Below are 24,627 nucleotides of genomic sequence, written 5' to 3'. Positions count from 1 at the left end.
TGGTCTGATTACTGTAATACCTTCTCACCCTGCTGTCCTCTATATAAGCACCTCCATACCCACTATCCTGTCGGGGGTCTCCGGGTCGGTCTGATTACTGTATTACCTTCTCACCCTACTGCCCTCTATATAAGCTCCTCCATACCCGCTATCCTGTCGGGGGTCTCCGGGTCGGTCTGATTACTGTAATACCTTCTCACCCTGCTGCACTCTATATAAGCACCTCCATACCCATTATCCTGTCGGGGGTCTCCGGGTCGGTCTGATTACTGTAATACCTTCTCACCCTGCTGCCCTCTATATAAGCTCCTCCATACCCGCTATCCTGTCGGGGGTCTCCGGGTCGGTCTGATTGCTGTAATACCTTCTCACCCTGCTGCCCTCTATATAAGCTCCTCCATACCCGCTATCCTGTCGGGGGTCTCTGGGTTGGTCTGATTACTGTAATACCTTCTCACCCTGCTGCCCTCTATATAAGCACCTCCATACCCACTATCCTGTCGGGGGTCTCCGGGTCGGTCTGATTACTGTATTACCTTCTCACCCTACTGCCCTCTATATAAGCTCCTCCATACCCGCTATCCTGTCGGGGGTCTCCGGGTCGGTCTGATTACTGTAATACCTTCTCACCCTGCTGCACTCTATATAAGCACCTCCATACCCACTATCCTGTCGGGGGTCTCCGGGTCGGTCTGATTACTGTATTACCTTCTCACCCTACTGCCCTCTATATAAGCTCCTCCATACCCGCTATCCTGTCGGGGGTCTCCGGGTCGGTCTGATTACTGTAATACCTTCTCACCCTGCTGCCCTCTATATAAGCTCCTCCATACCCGCTATCCTGTCGGGGGTCTCCGGGTCGGTCTGATTGCTGTAATACCTTCTCACCCTGCTGCCCTCTATATAAACACCTCCATACCCGCTATCCTGTCGGGGGTCTTCGGGTCGGTCTGATTACTGTATTACCTTCTCACCCTGCTGCCCTCTATATAAGCTCCTCCATACCCGCTATCCTGTCGGGGGTCCAGGATCAGTCTGATTACTGTAATACCTTCTCACCCTGCTGCCCTCTATATAAACACCTCCATACCTGCTATCCTGTCGGGGGTCTCCGGATCGGTCTGATTACTGTAATACCTTCTCACCCTGCTGCCCTCTATATAAGCACCTCCATACCTGCTATCCTGTCGGGGGTCTCCGGGTCGGTCTGATTACTGTAATACCTTCTCACCCTGCTGCCCTCTATATAAGCACCTCCATACCCGCTATCCTGTCGGGGGTCTCTGGGTCGGTCTGATTACTGTAATACCTTCTCACCCTGCTGTCCTCTATATAAGTACCTCCATACCCGCTATCCTGTCGGGGGTCTCTGGATCGTTCCCTGTTCACCTCCATGGCTTTCCACTTGGCCTTTCACATGATCACACACGTTGACTCTTGGGGTTTGTAAAGAGGACCCATCACCACCTCTATCCGGCTCTCTGCATCCTTCAGTAGGTGCTCGGCATCTGGTTCTGGCATAGGTGTAGTTTTTTCTCTAACTCCCCCCACTCCTGAGCCATTGGTGGTGTTAGTTTTACCAGTCAGTCAGGTCAGTAGTGCTGGACTTGAGCAGACACCGCCTGACAGTATGGAGCACAATTAGCATATTGGGTGTTGAGACGATCAGAAATGATATGACCACTCCTACTGCAGCACTTGGGACAATTCAGTTTCTTCCTCATCCGACGTCGAGTGGCCTGGTACTCCCACTGCTCATGGCTTCGTATTGTGACATTATCCCAAGGCCCTTCGGGGTTGTATATGAGGACCCGGGCCGAGCCTCTCCTTCAGGGTGGTCTTTTCTTCCTTGATAAAGAGCTGTGGGCTTCTTTCCCGTAGAGTCTGGCTAGTTGTAATAAAGAGCTAGCGGGGGGACTTCCTCCTTGGATGGATGTCTCTCTGTGGTTAGTCAGTTGGGTTGGGTGCAATCACTTGCTTCCACTTCTCTACAACTTAGTGGTTGTTTCACTGGAGAAAGCCATGCAAGTGGGAGTGGAGCATAAACAGAGAGAAGTATAATGGAAAGATCTGCGCGGCCTCCAGATTGGCTGCAACGTTTAGGCTACAAATACTAAAAGGAAATGCAAAATACTATGGGAAAAATGCCAGAGTCTTATAAAAACATGAGCTGTGTCACCGAGACCAAGAGGCAGTGCCGGGTATTTCCCACCTACAGAACATCAAAATGGCTATTCCCTTTACTGTATTCCGTCACAGGTAACAAGATTATTCTCCCCTGTGTGACTTCTCTCATGTCTAATAAGATTGGATTTATCTCTAAAACATTTTCCACATTCCGAACATGAATAAGGCTTCTCGCCTGTGTGACTTCTCTCGTGTTTCATAAGATCCGATTTACATGAAAAGAATTTCCCATATTCTGAACATGAATATGGCTTCTCTCCTGTGTGACGTCTCTGATGTATAACAAGATTTCCTTTCGTAGTAAAACATTTCCCACATTCTGAACATGAATATGGCTTCTTTTCTGTGTGACGTCTCTCATGTATAACAAGATTTCCTTTCGTAGTAAAACATTTCCCACATTCTGAACATGAATATGGCTTCTCTCCTGTGTGAAGTCTCTCATGTTCAACAAGATTTCCTTTCATAGTAAAACATTTTCCACATTCTGAACATGAATATGGCTTCTCTCCTGTGTGAAGTCTCTCATGTATAACAAGACTTCCTTTCGTAGTAAAACATTTCCCACATTCTGAACATGAATATGGCTTCTCTCCTGTGTGAAGTCTCTCATGTATAACAAGACTTCCTTTCGTAGTAAAACATTTCCCACATTCTGAACATGAATATGGCTTCTCTCCTGTGTGAAGTCTCTCATGTTCAACAAGATTTCCTTTCATAGTAAAACATTTCCCACATTCTGAACATGAATATGGCTTCTCTCCTGTGTGAAGTTTCTCATGTATAACAAGATTTCCTTTCGTAGTAAAACTTTTCCCACATTCTGAACATGAATATGGCTTCTCTCCTGTGTGAAATCTCTCATGCCTAACAAGACCTTCTTTCATAATAAAACATTTCCCACATTTTGAACATGAATATGGCTTCTCTCCTGTGTGAATTCTCTCATGTACAACAAGATTTCCTTTCGTAGTAAAACATTTCCCACATTCTGAACATGAATATGGCTTCTCTCCTGTGTGAATTCTCTGATGTATAACCAGATCAGTTCTATCTGTAAAACATTTCCCACATTCTGAACATGAATATGGCTTCTCTTCTGTGTGACGTCTCTCATGCTCAACAAGATTTCCTTTCTTAGTAAAACATTTCCCACATTCTGAACATGAATATGGCTTCTCCCCTGTGTGAAGTCTCTCATGTTCAACAAGATTTCCTTTCATAGTAAAACATTTCCCACATTCTGAACATGAATATGGCTTCTCCCCTGTGTGAAGTCTCTCATGTATAACAAGACTTCCTTTCGTAGTAAAACATTTCCCACATTCTGAACATGAATATGGGTTCTCTCCTGTGTGAAGTTTCTCATGTATAACAAGATTTCCTTTCGTAGTAAAACTTTTCCCACATTCTGAACATGAATATGGCTTCTCTCCTGTGTGAAATCTCTCATGCCTAACAAGACCTTCTTTCATAGTAAAACATTTCCCACATTCTGAACATGAATATGGCTTCTCCCCTGTGTGAATTCTCTCATGTATAACAAGATTTCCTTTCGTAGTAAAACATTTCCCACATTCTGAACATGAATATGGCTTCTCCCCTGTGTGAAGTCTCTCATGTATAACAAGACTTCCTTTCGTTGTAAAACATTTCCCACATTCTGAACATGAATATGGCTTCTCTCCTGTGTGACTTCTTCTGTGTGTTACTAGACTTGCACTATTTATGAACTCTCTTCCATATTCCTCACACTGAAACCTTTTCCCGCCTTTCTTCTCAGTACTTGTGGTCACAATCTGTGGTTGGTCAGAAGGTTCCTCATGATTTGGGGGATTATATGATGGATCTGTACTGTGACGTCCTGGATGTACATGAGGGGTAATGAGGTTTTCTCCTGAGGAGCGCTCCATCATATCTTCATCTTCTCCTTTATCACTTACTGATAACAGGACGTTTCCCTCAGAGATCGCACTGGGATTTTCTGTAAGAGTAAAAATAGATTTTATGATTCTTATTGATTTTAGCAGAAATTTAATTTGCATGTTCTATGATTTGCATAGGGTGTGAATCAGGCAATAAGATATCATGTATACATCACTACATCACTGTCACTCGGTAAGGAGACTGTTGTATTGATGCCTGGACGTCCGCTGCCTCCAGGGAGAAACACCAAACAGATTCCAGATAACAGGGTTGTGCATCAATACAAATGGCAATAAGTAAAAGGAAACTAAAGTATTGGCACAAAAAAAAAAAAGTTTCCTTAGCCTCCCCGGCTGCTCAGACGCTGTAGGTCGGTGCAAGTCCTTTCACTCAGTCATGTGGAGTAGAGTACAGTACAGCTTCTGCTGTATCCTCAGTGACAGACGCACGGAGATCATTCCGGCTGGACATAGAATATCCTCTGCTTCTCCGAGAGAAAGTCCAGAATAAGCAGCAGCATTATTACCAGTAACAGGTGGACGCCCTGTAAGACGCCAAACATTAGATGAGCTCCTCACCCCTCGGGACTGCTCCCCTGCTTATCAGGTATGAGGAACGAGGAGAGTTACTGGACTGGAGCTCTAAGGGGGAACCGACCTGAAGAAACCTGGGACTTCTCCTTCTCCATTCATGACTCCGTACCTGTGGTAACACCTCCTGGAATCTCCTCCTCCACTTCCCTCTTACACAGGTGATGGCCCCTCATCCTCTCTTCTTCAGCCTCCGCTTTAATATCAGTCACATCTTCTCCCTGATTTCTGGCAATGGCTCCATCTGTAGGAAACACACAGTGATGGGATAGATTGCCATGTGATGAGGAGATGATGGGAGTAGTAGTATCTAGAGGAGAAAGTCTCCGCTCCTTACACTGCTGATCAGTCCAGGAATCCGTCTCCTCTTCTGCTTCTTCTTTAATCTCAGCCTTAATGTCCATCAGATCTTCACCCTAAACAGGGAAGAAATAATGTCATATCTTTGGTCCAGTCACTTTATGGTCTGAATATAGCGCCATCTACCCGCTGACTGTCTGGTACATGTATAAGTGCAGGAGCGGTGAGCTCCACCCCCTATATAGATGTACCCCAGGACTCAGCAGCGCCATCTACCTGCTGACTGTCTGGTACATGTATGAGTGCAGGAGCGGCGAGCTCCACCCCCTATATAGATGTACCCCAGGACTCAGCAGCGCCATCTACCTGCTGACTGTCTGGTACATGTATGAGTGCAGGAGCGGCGAGCTCCACCCCCTATATAGATGTACCCCAGGACTCAGCAGCGCCATCTACCTGCTGACTGTCTGGTACATGTATGAGTACAGGAGCTCCACCCCCTATATAGATGTACCCCAGGACTCAGCAGCGCCATCTACCTGCTGACTGTCTGGTACATGTATGAGTGCAGGAGCGGCAAGCTCCACCCCTATATAGATGTACCCCAGGACTCAGCAGCGCCATCTACCTGCTGACTGTCTGGTACATGTATGAGTACAGGAGCTCCACCCCCTATATAGATGTACCCCAGGACTCAGCAGCGCCATCTACCTGCTGACTGTCTGGGACATGTATGAGTGCAGGAGCGGCGAGCTCCACCCCCTATATAGATGTACCCCAGGACTCAGCAACGCCCCCTACCTGCTGACTGTCTGGGACATTCTCCTCCGGGTAGTCCTGGGAATACAGAGGACTCAGGGAACATCTCTCGGGGGGATTTCTCCTACTGGATCCATCTGTGGAGACACAAACACACAGTGACGGAATACATTAGCTGCTGGAGATCTGTATATACATCAGACACTTCTAGGGTGACTTATGGGGTGACCCTAAATAACTTTCTGCTACACCCCAAGATAATCCAGTCCACCCCACATTGACCCCACCCCCAGGCCTGGAGCTGATGGTCATCAGGGGCAGCAATAAGGGGGATCCCCGACCTCCCCAGCAGCACCTAAGTCCCTGAAATATAAAGATAGAGGGTATAAAGGCCCTGCAGCCCCAGGATGGAGGGATCTGGCCCTATCAGTATATACTTTATATATCTGTGCACGACACGTGTGTTGGGATCCTCAGTATGTTTCTTCTCACTAATGGCACTATAAGATTTCCATACAGACACGTGCAGCCTTCAGTGACTCTGCAGCTAGTCAGGGCTCGGAGATGCTGAACCTACCAGCAGCGGAGGAGGGAGATGTAAAGTCTGTTTCCTGCCCCCCATGTGCCTGCTATTAATTACTGCTTACCCATTAGCTTCCTGAGCTCTGTATATGGCTTCGCTTGCTGTATACTTGAGTACTGACTTTGGCTCATGTACTGGATATTCGCTTCCTTCCCGATCTGACTGTGACCTCTCGGACTGACCCCGTCTTGGACATGTTTCTGATGTAGATATTCCGCGCTCTTCGCTCTCACCAGGTTTATTCTGACTATTTGTAGCTCATCTATTTCTATACTGACGACTTGTGTAATAACCTGATTCCAGATCAGGCCGAGACCATCCGGCCCTGTAGTGGCCTCTGCTTAGATGTCGGGGAGCCTTAGATGAGGGCACTATGAGATTTAGGGAGCGTCTTCTTCTGCTCTCTGTTATCTGCCAGTTGCTGCAGTTTCGGGAACTGCTTTAGAGGCGATTCCATAACAGATAGAAAACCTCACAGTAATGGCTTCCACTATGGAGCAGACGCCGAGCAGAGTGTGAGGCTCTAAGACAGGGCCGGTCCAAGAACTTGCTGTAAATCTCAAGGGCTAGTTGTGGTTTCAGCTCCTGTGAACCCGAGAAGAATCTGCCCGATGCCGTCCCAGTCACAGGTGGAAGGTTAGAACACAAAAAAAGAGGACCCCAGCCCCCCAAAACTAATAGAAGTGGACACAACCCCTCGGCCTTGGGTGAAAGCAGCAGCTCATATACAGAAAGTACAAAAAATCCAGCTCTGGAAACGCGTTATAATAAAACGTAACCTTTAATAGTCCATTATTAGAATAAGCCCCAAACAATAGCGCTCCGTCCAATAAACAACAAGGAGCAGAAACAATGTGTCTAATAAGAATACATGAAAACAAACACAAAAAAATATTCTGACACGTTTCCAGGCCCGTGGCTTCTTACTCATAGCATGTGTGAAATGGGTAGAACTCCACAAAGTTATATTGTACCTGTCATACTGGATCCAATATGGCCGCCCGCTGGTGCTCTTAACCCTTCACATACAGAACAAAACACAGCGACCCCTGTGTATATACCCCAAATAAATCGCAGCATGGACACGCAATATGATCAGACACGCAATAAACATGTATAGAAGACATTAGTACAAGACCTGGTCAGTGCTGCTCATGGAAAGTCACAATAGGAGGCCGAACATGACAAATACACCCCAAACCAGAGAACCCCGAACCCTGAATGTCGGTGTAATGATGGGGAAGGAGAATATGAGGAGCGGTAATCCAAGATGGAACAGCGACCCCGGTATGTAAGCGCCGAGCAACAAAGCCAGCCGTGTCACCCGGGGGCCGATCATGTGATCAATCTAAAGACCAATAATAATGTCCCGAGCACCGATCCTGCGCTATAGGCGTCACATACGTGACCTGACGTCAAGAGCTCAAATATTACGTGTATATCTTATGCGGATAAAATATTGGTGCAAAAATCATGTGAAATAGAGGGAGGAGTGCGCAGAAATAAAAATAACAAACACACAGAAAAAAATATTTGCAATAAAATAAATTTAATAAAAAAATAAAAATAAAAAAACCTGCATATAATTAATAGTTTTTTGTATTTATTTTAATTTTATTTTTTATTTGGTTGAATATATATATATATTTTTCTGCACCTTGTTATTTATTGGACGGAGCGCTATTGTTTGGGGCTTATTCTATAGATGGACTATTATAAGTTACTTTTTATTTTAATGCGTTTCCAGGGCTGTTTAACTCTTTACAACAAGAGACTAAGGTGTGGTGGGACTGTGAGTCTTTGAAATCGTACACAGATAAAAACATGGTACCAAGAGGTTTACGGTTAAATAAATTCCCGACAACCATCTACAATGAAAAATTTAAAAGTGAATGGGAGAATGCTCTCACAGAGTGCTCCTTAAATTTAATGAAAATTATAATCAAATATGAGGAAGAGAAACTGATTATACTGAAGGAAGAAATAAAAAACATCAAACAGGATCTCTGTAAATATAAAGATAAACCGGAGTTTGATACTGGTTACACTAAAATTCAGGATAAAATAAAATCTTTAGAAGAAGACATCATCAAAATAAAGAAAAATAAGTTTCAAAGAGATAAGGAGGACTTTGAGTCGGGGGAAATTTACAGATGGAATAAACATACTTCCTCCACACCGAAATCGATTCTTAAATTCCATCACAATCACAGAAACAAGAAACGTAAATTTCAACAAACAAAAAGGAGAGTATCCTTTAGTTCTACAGACAAGGACACGGATTTCTCGGATAATGACAATATCTCTCATGATTCTCACAGTTTTTTACAAGCGGAGGATGTCAACAAACACAGACACAGAGACATGATCTCAGAGAAATCAATGGACAGGACAATGGACACAAAAAGGAAGAAGGGAAACGCAAATCGCACAGAGGAGGTCGCAAGCACAAGCGGAAATCCGCGTTATTTCACGCGGAAATATCGGAATTAGAGGATGTGTCCCTTGATCGGGGACAGGGGATGTCCTTTCTTGAGGAAAAAGAGGATAGGAAAGTCATACCCTCAAGTTTAGATGTGTCAAATGAACATAATGTATTAAATTTATCTGATGTAATGCTTTCAACTGAAGATATTAGTCTGTTATCGCATGGTCTGAATTTTGTGCCTAATAACAGGTTTAATCTTTTTACTACTTTGATGGATTTAAACAAATTTATCAGACTATTAGCAATAAGAAAACATTTTATTGAAGCATCAGATGATTATTCCTTTCTAATTAATAGGTCTCACATTAATGAGTATGAGAATTTACAGTTTAGGGAACAATGTTGTCTCCTTGAACTACAAGAATTAGATGGAAACTTTTCGAAAACATGTGATGTGGTGGACATGAAAATGAGGGTGAAAAATCCACAATTTTATCCCTCATCTTCCAGAGCCCCTATTCTTGAACAGTTTCGTTTGACTGTGGAAAGGGACTTAACAAAATTGCAGGAGACCCCTACCATGTATAGAGATAATTTGAGCAAAAAAGAGAGAGCAGCACTTGATCTTTTAGAGAAAAATGACAGATTAACCATTCGTATGGCGGATAAGGGAGGAAAAATAGTTGTCCTTAATAAGGATGACTATCTAAAATCAATCCTCAATATTTTGGAGGACACATCCACATACAAAAAATTGTCAAATGATCCCACTAATCAATTTGCTATGTCCCTCCACAAACTTGTCATCTATGGTGAACAATTAGGAGTTTTCTCTGGTAAAGAGGCGAAGTATCTCATGAATGAAAATCCAGTAATGCCAATTATGCATGGTTTACCTAAAATTCACAAAGGGGTTTTCCCCCCTCCACTCAGACCCATAGTGTCAGGTATAGGGTCTCTAAATGAGAGATTGTGTGACTGGGTTGATCGAATTCTCCAGCCTTTAGTGGTACGTACACCTGGCTATATTCGTGACTCAAAGGAGATACTGAGAATTTTTGATGGGTTTGAGTGGAGGGGGGAATACCAATGGTTGACATGTGATGTGTCGGCCTTGCATCCTTCTATACCACATGATGTGGCATTGCTTGCATTGGGATATCACCTTAAAAAACATTCTACTTTTTCAGCAGAAATTTGTCAATATGTTATAGATGTGGTGGAGTATCTTCTCCATCACAATTTCTTTATGTTTGATGACAGTTTCTATCTGCAGGTTCGGGGGGTACCAATGGGGGCGAGGTTCTCGCCCTCTTTGGCCAACCTGGTGATGTCGTGGTGGGAAAGTAATAGTATCTTCCATGCCAGTAACCCCTTTCGTAATCACATACACTGGTATGGAAGATATATTGATGATTTGCTGATTGTATGGGAAGGTGGTCTAGATCAAATACAGGATTTCGTCAATTACATCAACAGTAACCATCTTAATTTAAGGTTTACACACAATGTCAGTTTGAATACCACAAATTTTTTAGACATTACTTTAACAGGAGATGATGAAACAAAAAGTGTAAAAACACGTCTATATCGCAAGGAAACCTCAGGTAACGCATTGCTACATTTTAAAAGTTCTCATCCGGAACATACAAAACGTTCCCTACCAGTCGGAGAGTTAATTCGATTGAAAAGAGCTTGTAGTGATCACGAAATTTATATCTCTCAGATGGAGACCATGTGTGAGCGATTTAAGGAGAGGAATTATTCACAGTGGTCCATTAATAGAGCCAAACAGATAGTTAATAAAATGGACAGAAAATCTTTATTAACAACCAATAAAAATAAACATAAAAATAGAAATTTAAATAAAAACAGGTTACATTTTTCTACCAGGTATAGTGCAGATTACAAACAAGTTGTGAAAGTGATCAAAAATAATCTAGGAATTCTTAACCAGGATGAAACTTTTAAGAACATAGTCTCGGAGGGGATTAATTTTATACCCAAAAAAGGCAAAACTTTGGGCAATTATCTTTCTCCAAGCCTGGTTCTAAGTAACAAAAACCCCATTTCTGATACTTGGTTGCATATAAAAGGTTTTTACAGATGTGGTACCAACAGATGCCAGGTCTGTAAATATGTACATAAAGATTCTAATTTTACTAACTCTGCGGGAACCAAGAATTATAAAATTGATAGGTACATGAATTGTACCACAGATCATGTGGTATATATGATATCCTGTACCACTTGCAACTTGCATTATATTGGTAGCACAATAAGACCGCTTAAACTGAGAATATCAGAACATGTACATTCCATTCTGAATGAGAATTCGACAAAAATCACAGGGGTAACAAGACATTTTAGAGACACTCATAAAGGAGATGTAGAATCATTCACATTTAAAGCAATAGAGAAGGTTATAAAGCCCAAAAGAGGTGGCAATTGGGACCTTTTGGTACGGGAAAGAGAAGCCTTTTGGATTCTTAAACTGGGAACAAGGATACCTACAGGTATGAATCACAGAAGTGACCTATCTTACATTTATAAATACTAATAATAGGCAGGGCCCTGATTATGTGTCCTTTTGTCTCTTGTTTAATCTAATACTGTACATCATGTCCTTTCATCTTCTGTGGTATTGATAATGTTGCAGTGGTGAAGGCACGCTAATATTATAGAAGTATGTGAAATACCAACACGTTACTTACCTTTAAGATAGAATGTCACGTGGTTGGATCCGGTCTCTTTGGTGTGTATTCACACATGTCTCAGTGGGATTGTATGTGTGTTACTGTTATGTACGGCTTCTCCTCTGTCAAGTTATGTTCGGTCACATAGGTTGTTTGTGTCTTCTTTTGTGTCCTTTGTCCTTTGGTTCTTTTTCCCATACAGTTGTATCAAGCACCTGATAGGTTCATTATGTCAGGTGATACGGGAGGGATCTAGAAACCATATTGTCCATCTTTGTTGAGGGCAGTATTTGACCAGACTTTGTAGGTTTCACCAGGACTATATATATATGTCTATATTTATATTTATATCTATCAGTGTTTGCAGAATATCCTGCCATGTAAATAGGTATTTACAATTGAGAATTTTATATATGTACATGCATTTTTTATGCTATTTACTTCCTTTTTTCCAAGCGGTTAGGTATGTGTTTTAATTAGCGCAGGTGTGCATGTGTAGGTCTCCATTATTTATGGAGACATTCATTCACACAGAGTCAGGCTATGAGTAAGGAGCTGACCTAGAGGCTCCGAAACGCGTCAGCCGGACGCTGCCCGCTTTCCCTCCATGCTGGCCACACTGAGCGTTTTTTATATCTAAAATTGAATGTTTTCCAATTTTTGAATATGGATAAATAAAAGCTAAGTTTTATTCAAACTAAGGAGATGCGTGCTGGATGTTTACTTCTACTAGTTGAACCACACCCTGGGCTGAAGGGCAACAAAATCTCCGTGCATCCAACTCAAGCTTTCAGGTGAAGTTCTTCAATACACGTAAGAATTTATACACCCAGTGTTGGATATTGGAACAAGAAGGTGAGCTGACTTCAAATTTTCGACAAGGATATATTATAAGTTACTTTTTATTTTAATGCGTTTCCAGGGCTGGATTTTTATATTTTTTTGAACAGGTGGAAGGTTTCCTAACAGGGATGCTAGTTAAGGCTGGGGGGGGGGGGAGGGGGATACTTGGATCGTCTGCAGACCCCAAATAATGACAGGGACTTGTGCCTTACACCCAATGGATTATCTTACCCCATAGATGGCCGTGACCTACGGCGCTGAACAGTCCTATCATTACACACTGACTGATAACATTATTACAGACCCCCCTTATATATATATTACTAGAGGGAGGACGCGGCTTCGCCCGGGTATATTACATGTTATGTTTGTGTAGTGGCCCCATAAGAATTGCCCAGTTTTGCACTGGTGTATTGTGTATGTGCTTTGTGTGTGTGTCCATAAGCGCCATGTGATTATGTGTATCTCTATTTGGATGTCAGTGAAAAACCTGTGATCGATTATTTTGAATACCTGGAGTAAAGCTCTTTTATGTAATACTGTGCGCTGAGCCACGTATCTAATCCTCCGGCGTGTGGTACCGTGTGCTGAGCCACGTATCTAATCCTCTGGTGTGTGATACTGTGTGCTGACCTGTGTATCTAATCCTCTGATGCGTGTATCTCAGTTCGGATATCAGTGTTGTATTGTGCATGTGGAGTGACCGTGTGTATTGCAGAACAGACAGAGAAGAGAACAGACAGATGAGAATTCATGTATATAATATAGAGAGATATAAGAGTGGGGTCTGTAATACAGAGATCATTCAGTATATATATAATGGGGTTACCTAATATACTGACTGGTCACTATTACAGACCCCCCTTATCTCTCTATAGTATAAAAATGAGTGTCCATCTGTCTGTCTGTTCTCTAATGTGAACCAAACGACTGGACCGATCTTCACCAAATTTGACACAGAGATACCTCAGATATCAGGGAAGGTTTAAGACGAGAACCCAACTCATTCGGACGTACCGTTCCGGAGATACAGCATTCCAAACACCCTGACCCCCCCATTAGCCAATACAAACCTGCAAGTCTTTCACTGATATTCCAACTGCAATACACATGGTCACTCCACATGTACAATACAACACTGATATCCAAACTGAGATACACGCATCAGAGGATTAGATAGACAGATCAGCACACAGTATCAGATGTCAGAGGATTAGATACACGCATCTGCACAAAGTTCCACAAGCTGAAGGATTAGATACGTGTGTCGACACACAGTACCACACACCGGAGGATTAGATACACAGGTCAGCACACAGTATAACACAGCAGAGGATTAGATACGCGCATCTGCACAAAGTACCACATGGCTAAAGATTAGATACATGACTCTGCACACAGTTCCACAAGCCGTAGGATTAGATACGCACGTCTGCACACAATACCACACGCCAGAGGATTAGATATGCACGTCTACACACAGTTCCACATGCCGCAGGAATACATACATGCCACTGCACACAATACCACACGCTGGAAGATTGGATACATGCCAATGCACACAGTTACAAATGCCACAGAATTAGATACGCGCATCTACACACAGTTCCACATGCCAGAGGATTAGATATGCGTGTCTGCACAAAGTACCACACGCTGGAGGATTAGATACACAGGTCAGCACACATTATCACACGCCAGAGGATTAGATACGCACGTCTGCACACAGTTCCACATGCCAAAGGATTAGATATGCGAGTCTTCACAAAGTTCCACATGCTGGAGGATTAGATATGCACCTCAACACATAGTACCACACGCGAGAGGATTAGATACACGCGTCTTCACACAGTTCCACATGCCGGAGGATTAGATACGTGCGTCTATACACAGTTCCACATGCTGCACCCAATGGAGGATTAGATACGTACCACTGCACATAATACCACACAGCGAAGGTTTAGATACACACTACTGCACGCAATACCACATGGGGAGGGTTAGATACACACGTCTGCACACAGTACCACACGCCAGAGGATTAGATACACGCGTCTGCACACAGTACCACATGCTGGAGTGTTAGATACATAAGTCAGGACACAGTACCACACGCTGGAGGATTAGATATGCGCATCTGCACACAGTTACACATGGCGCAGCATTAGATATGCATGTCTTTACACAATACCAGAGGATTAGATATGCACATCTGCACACAGTACCACACGCTGGCAGATTAGATACACAAGTCAGCACACAGTACCACACACCAGATATATGCGTATGCACACAGTACCAAGCACCAGAGAATTAGATACGCACGTCTTCACACAATTCCACACGTCAGAAGATTATATATGCGCCACTGCACACAATACCACACAGGGGAGGATTAGATACACGCCACTGCACACAGTACTACACGCCGGAGGATTAGATACACAGCTCTGCACAGAGTACCACATATTAGGGTGCGTTCACATGATGTAACGTGGAGCGCGATCTGGCACGTATACACAATATACCGCAAAATCACGTGGCATATACGCTCCTAACTCCCATTGAAATGAATGGGAGCATTTTGAGTGCGTCATCTGCCAGCACGTGTATACGTACCAGATCACGCTCCACGTTACATCGTGTGAATGCACCCTTAGAGTTCTACCCAAGGTTTCTATAGCAACCCAGCCATTTTTCTTCACTACTTTATGTCAGCTTTAAAGAGGCAGGGCGCTGTGAATGACACTGCTACACAAGGTCACATGCACACAGCTTTACTCCAGGTATCCATAACAACTGATCACAGGTTTTTCACTGATATCCGAAATGAGATGCATATGATCACATGACGCTTATGGACACACACAAACCACATACACAATACACCAGTGCAAAACTGGACAATTCTTATGGGGCCACTACACAAACATAACATGTAATATACCCGTGCGAAGCCGCGTCCTCCTGCTAGTATATATATATATGATTTTCTGCCTGTTCTTTATGTGCGACAAAACGACTGGACCGATCTTCACCAAATTTGACACACAGATACATCAGGTGTCTGGGAAGGTTTTAGACCGGACCTCAACTCTCTCGCACGTACCTTTCCTGAGATACAGCATTCCCAAAACAATGACCTGCATTACCCAATACAAACCTGCAAATCTTTCACTCGTATTCCAACTGCCATACACACGGTCACATGTCTCTTATCAGCCAATAGAAGCTCGCAGGTGCTTAGTCTCTACATGCACACAGCTTTACTCCAGGTTTCCATAACAACCCAGCTATTTTTCTTCACTGCTGTAAATCAGCTTTAAAGGGGCAGAGTGCTGTGGACTTATGACATCTTGGAGAGCGGCGAGAAGTTATACATAGAAAATAGACCAGAACCAAATCCTATGGGGCCACTAAGCAAACAAAACGTGAAATATACCTGTGTGAGGCCGAGTCCTCCTGATAGTATATATATATTTATATACAGTGCCTACAAGTAGTATTCAACCCTCTGCAGATTTAGCAGGTTTGATAAGATGCAAATAAGTTAGAGCATTCAAACAAGAGCAGGATTTATTAACAGATGCATAAATCTTACAAACCAAAAAGTTATGTTGCTCAGTTAAATTTTAATAAATGTTAAACATAAAAGTGTGGGTCAATTATTATTCAACCCCTAGGTTTAGTATTTTGTGGAATAACCCTTGTTTGCAATTACAGCTAATAATTGTCTTTTATAAGAGCTGATCAGGCCGGCACAGGTCTCTGGAGTTATCTTGGCCCACTCCTCCATGCAGATCTTCTCCAAGTTATCTAGGTTCTTTGGGTGTCTCATGTGGACTTTAATCTTGAGCTCCTTCCACAAGTTTTCAATTGGGTTAAGGTCAGGAGACTGACTAGGCCACTGCAACACCTTGATTTTTTTCCCTCTTGAACCAGGCCTTGGTTTTCTTGGCTGTGTGCTTTGGGTCGTTGTCTTGTTGGAAGATGAAATGACGACCCATCTTAAGATCCTTGATGGAGGAGCGGAGGTTCTTGGCCAAAATCTCCAGGTAGGCCGTGCTATCCATCTTCCCATGGATGCGGACCAGATGGCCAGGCCCCTTGGCTGAGAAGCAGCCCCACAGCATGATGCTGCCACCACCATGCTTGACTGTAGGGATGGTATTCTTGGGGTCGTATGTAGTGCCATCCAGTCTCCAAACGTCACGTGTGTGGTTGGCACCAAAGATCTCGATCTTGGTCTCATCAGACCAGAGAACCTTGAACCAGTCTGTCTCAGAGTCCTCCAAGTGATCATGAGCAAACTGTAGACGAGCCTAGACATGACGCTTTGAAAGTAAAGGTACCTTACGGGCTCGTCTGGAACGGAGACCATTGCGGTGGAGTACGTTACTTATGGTATTGACTGAAACCAATGTCCCCACTGCCATGAGATCTTCCCGGAGCTCCTTCCTTGTTGTCCTTGGGTTAGCCTTGACTCTTCGGACAAGCCTGGCCTCGGCACGGGAGGAAACTTTGAAAGGCTGTCCAGGCCGTGGAAGGCTAACAGTAGTTCCATAAGCCTTCCACTTCCGGATGATGCTCCCAACAGTGGAGACAGGTAGGCCCAACTCCTTGGAAAGGGTTTTGTACCCCTTGCCAGCCTTGTGACCCTCCACCATCTTGTCTCTGATGGCCTTGGAGTGCTCCTTTGTCTTTCCCATGTTGACCATGTATGAGTGCTGTTCACAAGTTTGGGGAGGGTCTTACATAGTCAGAAAAGGCTGGAAAAAGAGAGAATTCATCCAAACATGTGAAGCTCATTGTTCTTTGTGCCTGAACTACTTCTTAATACTTTAGGGGAACCAAACAGAATTCTGGTGGTTTGAGGGGTTGAATAATAAATGACCCTCTGAAGAAACTTGTCACAATTTAAAAAAAAATTTAAACAAAGAAATAATCTTTTTTGCTGCAGAGCATTTCACACTTCCAGGCTGATCTACAGTCCAAATGTCACAATGCCAAGTTAATTCCGAATGTGTAAACCTGCTAAATCTGCAGGGGGTTGAATACTACTTGTAGGCACTGTACACACTGGTCACTATTATACACCCCCTTATATATTATATATACTGGTCACTATTATACACCCCCTTATATATTATATATACTGGTCACTATTATACACCCCCCCCTTATATATTATATATACTGGTCACTATTATACACCCCCTTATATATTATATATACTGGTCACTATTATACACCCCCCCCCTTATATATTATATATACTGGTCACTATTATACACTAGAGATGAGCGAACACTAAAATGTTCGAGGTTCGAAATTCGATTCGAACAGCCGCTCAATGTTCGTGTGTTCGAATGGGTTTCGAACCCCATTATAGTCTATGGGGAACAGATACTCGTTAAGGGGGAAACCCAAATCCGTGTCTGGAGGGTCACCAAGTCCACTATGACACCCCAGGAAATGATACCAACACCTCTGGAATGACACTGGGACAGCAGGGGGCGCATGTCTGGGGGCATCTAACACACCAAAGACCCTCTATTACCCCAACATCACAGCCTAACAACTACACACTTTACACACTCAATACCACCTCTCTGACAGTAGGAAAACACCTTGAAACATGTGTATTTGGCACTTGCAGTGAGGAGAGCTTGTCACCAGCAGTGAATTTGGCCCTTGTAGTAAGTTGAGGTTGGCACCAACATTTGTTTTGAAAATCAGGGTGGATTGAGCCTCTAACCAGCAGAGTTTGGGCAAATTCATGGTGGGGGGAGCCTCTAAACACCCCAGTTTGGACCAATTCATGGTGGAGGGAGCCTCTAAAAACCCCAGTTTGGACCAATTCATGGTGGAGGGAGACTCTAACCAGCCCAGTGTGGACCAATTCATGGTGGAGGGAGCCTCTAAACAGCTCAGTTTGGGCAAATTCATGGTGGAGGGAGCCTCTAAAAACCCCAGTTTGGACCAATTCATGGTGGAGGGAGCCTCTAAACAGCCCAGTTTGGGCAAATTCATGGTGGAGGGAGCCTCTAAAAAACCCCAGTTTGGACCAATTCATGGTGGAGGGAGCCTCTAAAAACCCCAGTTTGGACCAATTCATGGTGGAGGGAGCCTCTAAACAGCCCAGTTTGGGCAAATTCATGGTGGAGGGAGCCTCTAAACAGCCCAGTTTGGGCAAATTCATGGTGGAGGGAGCCTCTAAAAACCCCAGTTTGGACCAATTCATGGTGGAGGGAGCCTCTAAAAACCCCAGTTTGGACCAATTCATGGTGGAGGGAGCCTCTAAACAGCCCAGTTTGGACCAATTCATGGTGGAGGGAGCCTCTAAAAACCCCAGTTTGGACCAATTCATGGTGGAGGGAGCCTCTAAACAGCCCAGTTTGGGCAAATTCATGGTGGAGGGAGCCTCTAAAAACCCCCAGTTTGGACCAATTCATGGTGGAGGGAGCCTCTAAACAGCTCAGTTTGGGCAAATTCATGGTGGAGGGAGCCTCTAAAAACCCCAGTTTGGACCAATTCATGGTGGAGGGAGCCTCTAAAAACCCCAGTTTGGACCAATTCATGGTGGAGGGAGCCTCTAAAAACCCCAGTTTGGACCAATTCATGGTGGAGGGAGCCTCTAAAAACCCCAGTTTGGACCAATTCATGGTGGAGGGAGCCTCTAAACAGCCCAGTTTGGGCAAATTCATGGTGGAGGGAGCCTCTAAACAGCCCAGTTTGGGCAAATTCATGGTGGAGGGAGCCTCTAAACAGCCCAGTTTGGGCAAATTCATGGTGGAGGGAGCCTCTAAAAACCCCCAGTTTGGACCAATTCATGGTGGAGGGAGCCTCTAAAAACCCCAGTTTGGACCAATTCATGGTGGAGGGAGCCTCTAAACAGCCCAGTTTGGGCAAATTCATGGTGGAGGGAGCCTCTAAACAGCCCAGTTTGGGCAAATTCATGGTGGAGGGAGCCTCTAAAAACCCCAGTTTGGACCAATTCATGGTGGAGGGAGCCTCTAAAAACCCCAGTTTGGACCAATTCATGATGGAGGGAGCCTCTAAACAGCCCAGTTTGGACCAATTCATGGTGGAGAGAGCCTCTAAAAACCCCAGTTTGGACCAATTCATGGTGGAGGGAGCCTCTAAACAGCCCAGTTTGGGCAAATTCATGGTGGAGGGAGCCTCTAAACAGGCCAGTTTGGGCAAATTCATGGTGGAGGGAGCCTCTAACCAGCCCAGTTTGGACCAATTCATGGTGGAGGGAGCCTCTAAAAACCCCAGTTTGGACCAATTCATGGTGGAGGGAGCCTCTAAACAGCCCAGTTTGGACCAATTCATGGTGGAGGGAGCCTCTAAAAACCCCAGTTTGGACCAATTCATGGTGGAGGGAGCCGCTAAACAGCCCAGTTTGGACCAATTCATGGTGGAGGGAGCCTCTAACCAGCAGAGTTGGTGGAAATCAGGGTGGAGGGAGCCTCTAACCAGCAGAGTTGTGGGAAAGCAGGGTGGAGGGAGCCTCTAACCAGCAGAGTTGGGGGAAATCAGGGTGGAGGGAGCCTAGTATTAGCAGAATTGTGCAACGCTTATGGTGGATGAGTATGAGGATGCGGAGGAATTGGAGAGGTTGAGTACAGACATGGAGTTTCATGTTGGGGTGCTTTACACAGGTGGGCCCAAAAATGAAGGCTCTATCCAGTGGTGGTTCATTTTTATCAAAGTGAGCCGGTCGGCAGTCTCAGCTGACAGACGGGTGCGCTTGTCAGTGATGATGCCACCGGCTGCACTGAACACCCTCTCAGATAGGACGCTGGCGGCAGGACAGGACAGCACCTCCAAGGCATATAGGGCAAGTTCAAGCCACAGGTCCAACTTCGACACCCAATACGTGTAGGGCGCAGAGGGGTCGGAGAGGACAGGGCTGTGGTCGGAAAGGTATTCCCGCAACATGCGCCTATACTTCTCATGCCTGGTGACACTAGGACCCTCCGTGGCGGCACTTTGGCGAGGGGGTGCCATCAAGGTGTCCCAGACCTTAGACAGTGTGCCCCTCGTTTGTGTGGACCGGTGAGAACTTGGTCGCCTACTGGAGGAACTGTCCTCCCTGCCGCCAACGTCACATGCTGGAAACATCTCCATCATATTCTGCACCAATTGCCTGTGGCAAGCATTGATGCGATTGGCCCTCCCCTCTACCGGAATAAAAGACGAGATGTTGTTTTTATACCGGGGGTCAAGGATAGCAAAGATCCAGTACTGGTTGTCCTCCATGATTTTGACAATACGCTTGTCGGTTGTAAAGCACCCCAACATGAACTCAGCCATGTCTGCCACAGTGTTAGTTGGCATGACTCCTCTGGCCCCACCGGAAAGTTCAATCTCCATTTCCTCCTCATCCTCCATGTCTACCCATCCGCGCTGCAACAATGGGATGATTCGAAGTTGCCCGGAAGCCTCCTGTATCACCATCACATCATCGGACAACTCTTCTTCCTCCTCCTCCTCCTCCTCCTCCTCCTCCATTAAACGCAGTGAAGCGGACAGATGTGTGGACCTACTCTCCAGCTGTGACGGATCGGATGCTATCCCTAACTCCTCTGTGTGATCTGAGTTATCCCTGATGTCAATCAGGGATTCTCTCAGAACACACAAGAGCGGGATTGTAAGGCTCACCATCGCATCCTCAGAGCTCACCCTCCTTGTGGACTCCTCAAACACCCGTAGGATGTCACAAAGGTCTCTCATCCATGGCCACTCATGGATGAGAAACTGAGGCAGCTGACTTTGTGGCACCCTAGGGTTTTGTAGCTGGTATTCCATCAAAGGTCTCTGCTGCTCAACCACTCTATTCAACATCTGAAACGTTGAGTTCCAGCGTGTGGGGACGTCGCACAAAAGCCGGTGTTGTGGCACATGCAGGCGTTGCTGGAGAGATTTTAAGCTAGCAGCGGCTACTGTCGACTTGCGAAAGTGGGCGCACATGCGCCGCACTTTCACCAGTAGCTCTGGAACATTGGGGTAGCTCTTTAGGAAACGTTGCACCACTAGGTTGAAGACGTGGGCCAGGCATGGAACATGTTGGAGTCCGGCAAGCTCCAGAGCTGCTACCAGGTTCCGGCCGTTATCACAAACGACCATGCCTGGGCCCAGGTGCAGCGGCTCAAACCATATTGCCGTCTCATCGAGGAGGGCATCCCTCACCTCGGAGGCAGTGTGCTGTCTGTCCCCCAAGCTGATCAGCTTCAGCACGGCCTGCTGACGTCTACCAACGCCAGTGCTGCAACGTTTCCAACTCGTAGCTGGGGTCAATCTAACAGCGGAGGAGGAGGCGGTGGCGGAGGAGGAGGCGGTGGCGGAGGAGGAGGCGGTAGAGGAGGAGGAGGAGGGGGGTGTTCTTCTCGTGTCCCTGCCAGGAATGTTAGGCGGGGAGACGAGGTACACCGGGCCAGTTTGGGAAGCAGTCCCAGCCTCAACTACATTCACCCAGTGTGCCGTCAGTGAAATGTAGCGTCCCTGTCCGCATGCACTTGTCCACGCGTCGGTGGTCAAGTGGACCTTTGTGCAAAGCGCGGAACTAAGGGCCCGCCTGATGTTGAGTGACACGTGCTGGTGCAAGGCGGGGATGGCACACCGGGAGAAGTAGTGACGGCTAGGGACGGCATAGCGAGGTGCCGCAGTTGTCATCAGGTCCAGGAAGGCGGGAGTTTCAACAAGCCGGAACGCCAACATCTCCTGGGCCAGCAGTTTAGCGATGTTGGCGTTCAAGGCTTGCGCGTGTGGGTGGTTAGCAGTGTATTTCTGCCGCCGCTCCAATGTCTGAGAGATGGTGGGTTGTTGTAAAGAAGCGCCTGATGGTGCCTTTGATGGTGCAGGAGAAGGAGATAAGACAGGAACAGGGGAGGATGAGGGAGAAGTCAACAAAGTGGCGGAGGCAGATGAAGTGGTGTCCTGGCTCGTCCTCTGGAGTGCATCGCCAGCACAGTCAGCAGTGGCAGTGGCAGAGGCAGTGGCAGAGGCAGTGGCAGTGGCGTGAACGGCAGGCGGCCTTTGTCCTGCCGTTGCTGCCTGCCACTGATTCCAGTGCTTGGATTCCAAATGACGGCGCATTGAAGTGGTGGACAGGTTGCTCTTCTCAGAGCCCCTAATCAATTTCGAGAGGCAAATTGTGCAGACAACACTATATCTGTCCTCGGCGCATTCCTTGAAAAAACTCCACACCTTCGAGAAACGTGCCCTCGAGGTGGGAGTTTTTCGGGGCTGGGTACGAACTGGAACATCTTGGGAGATTCCGGGTGTGGCCTGGCTTCGCCTAAGCTGCTGACCTCTGCCTCTGGCTACCCTTTTTGGTGCTGCACTTGCCTCAACATCCACACTACTTTCCCCGCTTGACATCCCCCCTGTCCAGGTCGGGTCAGTGTCCTCATCATCCACCACTTCCTCTTCCAACTCCTGTCTCATCTCCTCCTCCCGCACAATGCGCCGGTCAACTGGATGCCCTGACGGCAACTGCGTCACATCATCGTCGATGAGGGTGGGTTGCTGGTCATCCACCACCAAATCGAACGGAGATGGAGGAGACTCTAGTGTTTGAGCATCTGGACACAGATGCTCCTCTGTTAGGTTCGTGGAATCGTGACGTGGAGAGGCAGGTTGAGGGACAATGAAAGGAGCGGAGAACAGCTCTGGGGAGCAGGGACAGTTGGGGTTATTGTTCTGTGAAGCTTGGGAATTTTGGGAGGAAGGAGAACAAGACTGTTGGGTAATAGGAGGAGAGGAGGCAGAGTCTGACTGGCTGCTGGACAATGTGCTGTAAGCGTTCTCTGACAGCCATTGCAAGACCTGTTCCTGGTTCTCGGGCCTACTAAGGTTTGTACCCTGCAGTTTAGTTAATGTGGCAAGCAACCCTGGCACTGTGGAGTGGCGCAATGCTTGCTGCCCCACAGGAATAGGCACGGGACGCCCTGTGGCTTCACTGCTACCTTGCTCCCCAGAACCATTCCCCCGACCTCGCCCACGGCCTCGTCCACGTCCCTTTCCGGGAGCCTTGCGCATTTTGAATTCCCAGTCAGACAATGGCACTATATACCAGTAGCAAAAATTGTGGGTGTATATAGCCCCAATTCTATTGCTAGGGGACTTGCAGGGTATTTCTGGGGTGAAGGTGGGGGGGCACACCGTTGGAACGGGGATTTGGGGTGTATATATGGGGTATACGGGAATACACTGTCAGTGTATTACATTCAGGATCCGGGGAAAGCTGGGTTGCGGCGATTGAGCCCGTCAGTGCCACGTTACACTGACAAGCTTCTCCCTGGAATTTAGCTCTTATAAGAGCTGTTGTGGTTGTCTTCTCCTTCCTATCCTAGCCTGTCCCTGCCTACCCAGAATCTAAGCCCTAGCTAGCTGGACGGAAACCTCCGTCCTCGGTGAATTGCAAGCTCAGAATGACGCGAAGCTGGGCGGCGCTGTTCTTTTAAATTAGAGGTCACATGTTTTCGGCAGCCAATGGGTTTTGCCTACTTTTTTCAACGTCACCGGTGTCGTAGTTCCTGTCCCACCTCCCCTGCGCTGTTATTGGAGCAAAAAAGGCGCCAGGGAAGGTGGGAGGGGAATCGAGTAATGGCGCACTTTACCACGCGGTGTTCGATTCGATTCGAACATGCCGAACAGCCTAATATCCGATCGAACATGAGTTCCATAGAACACTGTTCGCTCATCTCTATTATACACCTCTCTTATATATTATATATACTGGTAACTATTATACACCTCTCTTATATATTATATATACTGGTCACTATTATACACCCCCTTATATATTATATATACTGGTCACTATTATACACCTCTCTTATATATTATATATACTGGTCACTATTATACACCCCCTTATATATTATATATACTGGTCACTATTATATACCCCCCTTATATATTATATATACTGGTCACTATTATACACCCCCCTTATATATTATATATACTGGTCACTATTATACACCTCTCTTATATATTATATATACTGGTCACTATTATACACCCCCTTATATATTATATATACTGGTCACTATTATACACCCCCTTATATATTATATATACTGGTCACTATTATACACCTCTCTTATATATTATATATACTGGTCACTATTATACACCCCCCCCTTATATATTATATATACTGGTAACTATTATACACCCCCTTATATATTATATATACTGGTCACTATTATACACCCCCCTTATATATTATATATACTGGTAACTATTATACACCCCCCCTTATATATTATATATACTGGTCACTATTATACACCCCCC

The 24,627-nt window shown here is 45.6% G+C and overlaps 1 protein-coding gene and 1 pseudogene across 1 annotated transcript in view; one reads left to right on the top strand and one right to left on the bottom strand.

The window, feature by feature from the left end:
* Positions 1–4,941, bottom strand: part of LOC142198392 (uncharacterized) — a 60,320-nt pseudogene extending 55,379 nt beyond the window's left edge.
* LOC142198394 (uncharacterized) overlaps positions 1–24,627 on the top strand; it is a 1,100,421-nt gene that overhangs the window by 234,516 nt on the left and 841,278 nt on the right. The gene's annotated exons all lie outside the window — the stretch shown is intronic.

This window comes from Leptodactylus fuscus, chromosome 3 (assembly GCF_031893055.1).
Source record: "Leptodactylus fuscus isolate aLepFus1 chromosome 3, aLepFus1.hap2, whole genome shotgun sequence".
In the NCBI taxonomy this organism is placed as follows: Eukaryota; Metazoa; Chordata; class Amphibia; order Anura; family Leptodactylidae; genus Leptodactylus; species Leptodactylus fuscus.
Note: the sequence above shows the minus strand (reverse complement) of the source record. Positions and strands in the feature narration are given on the sequence as shown.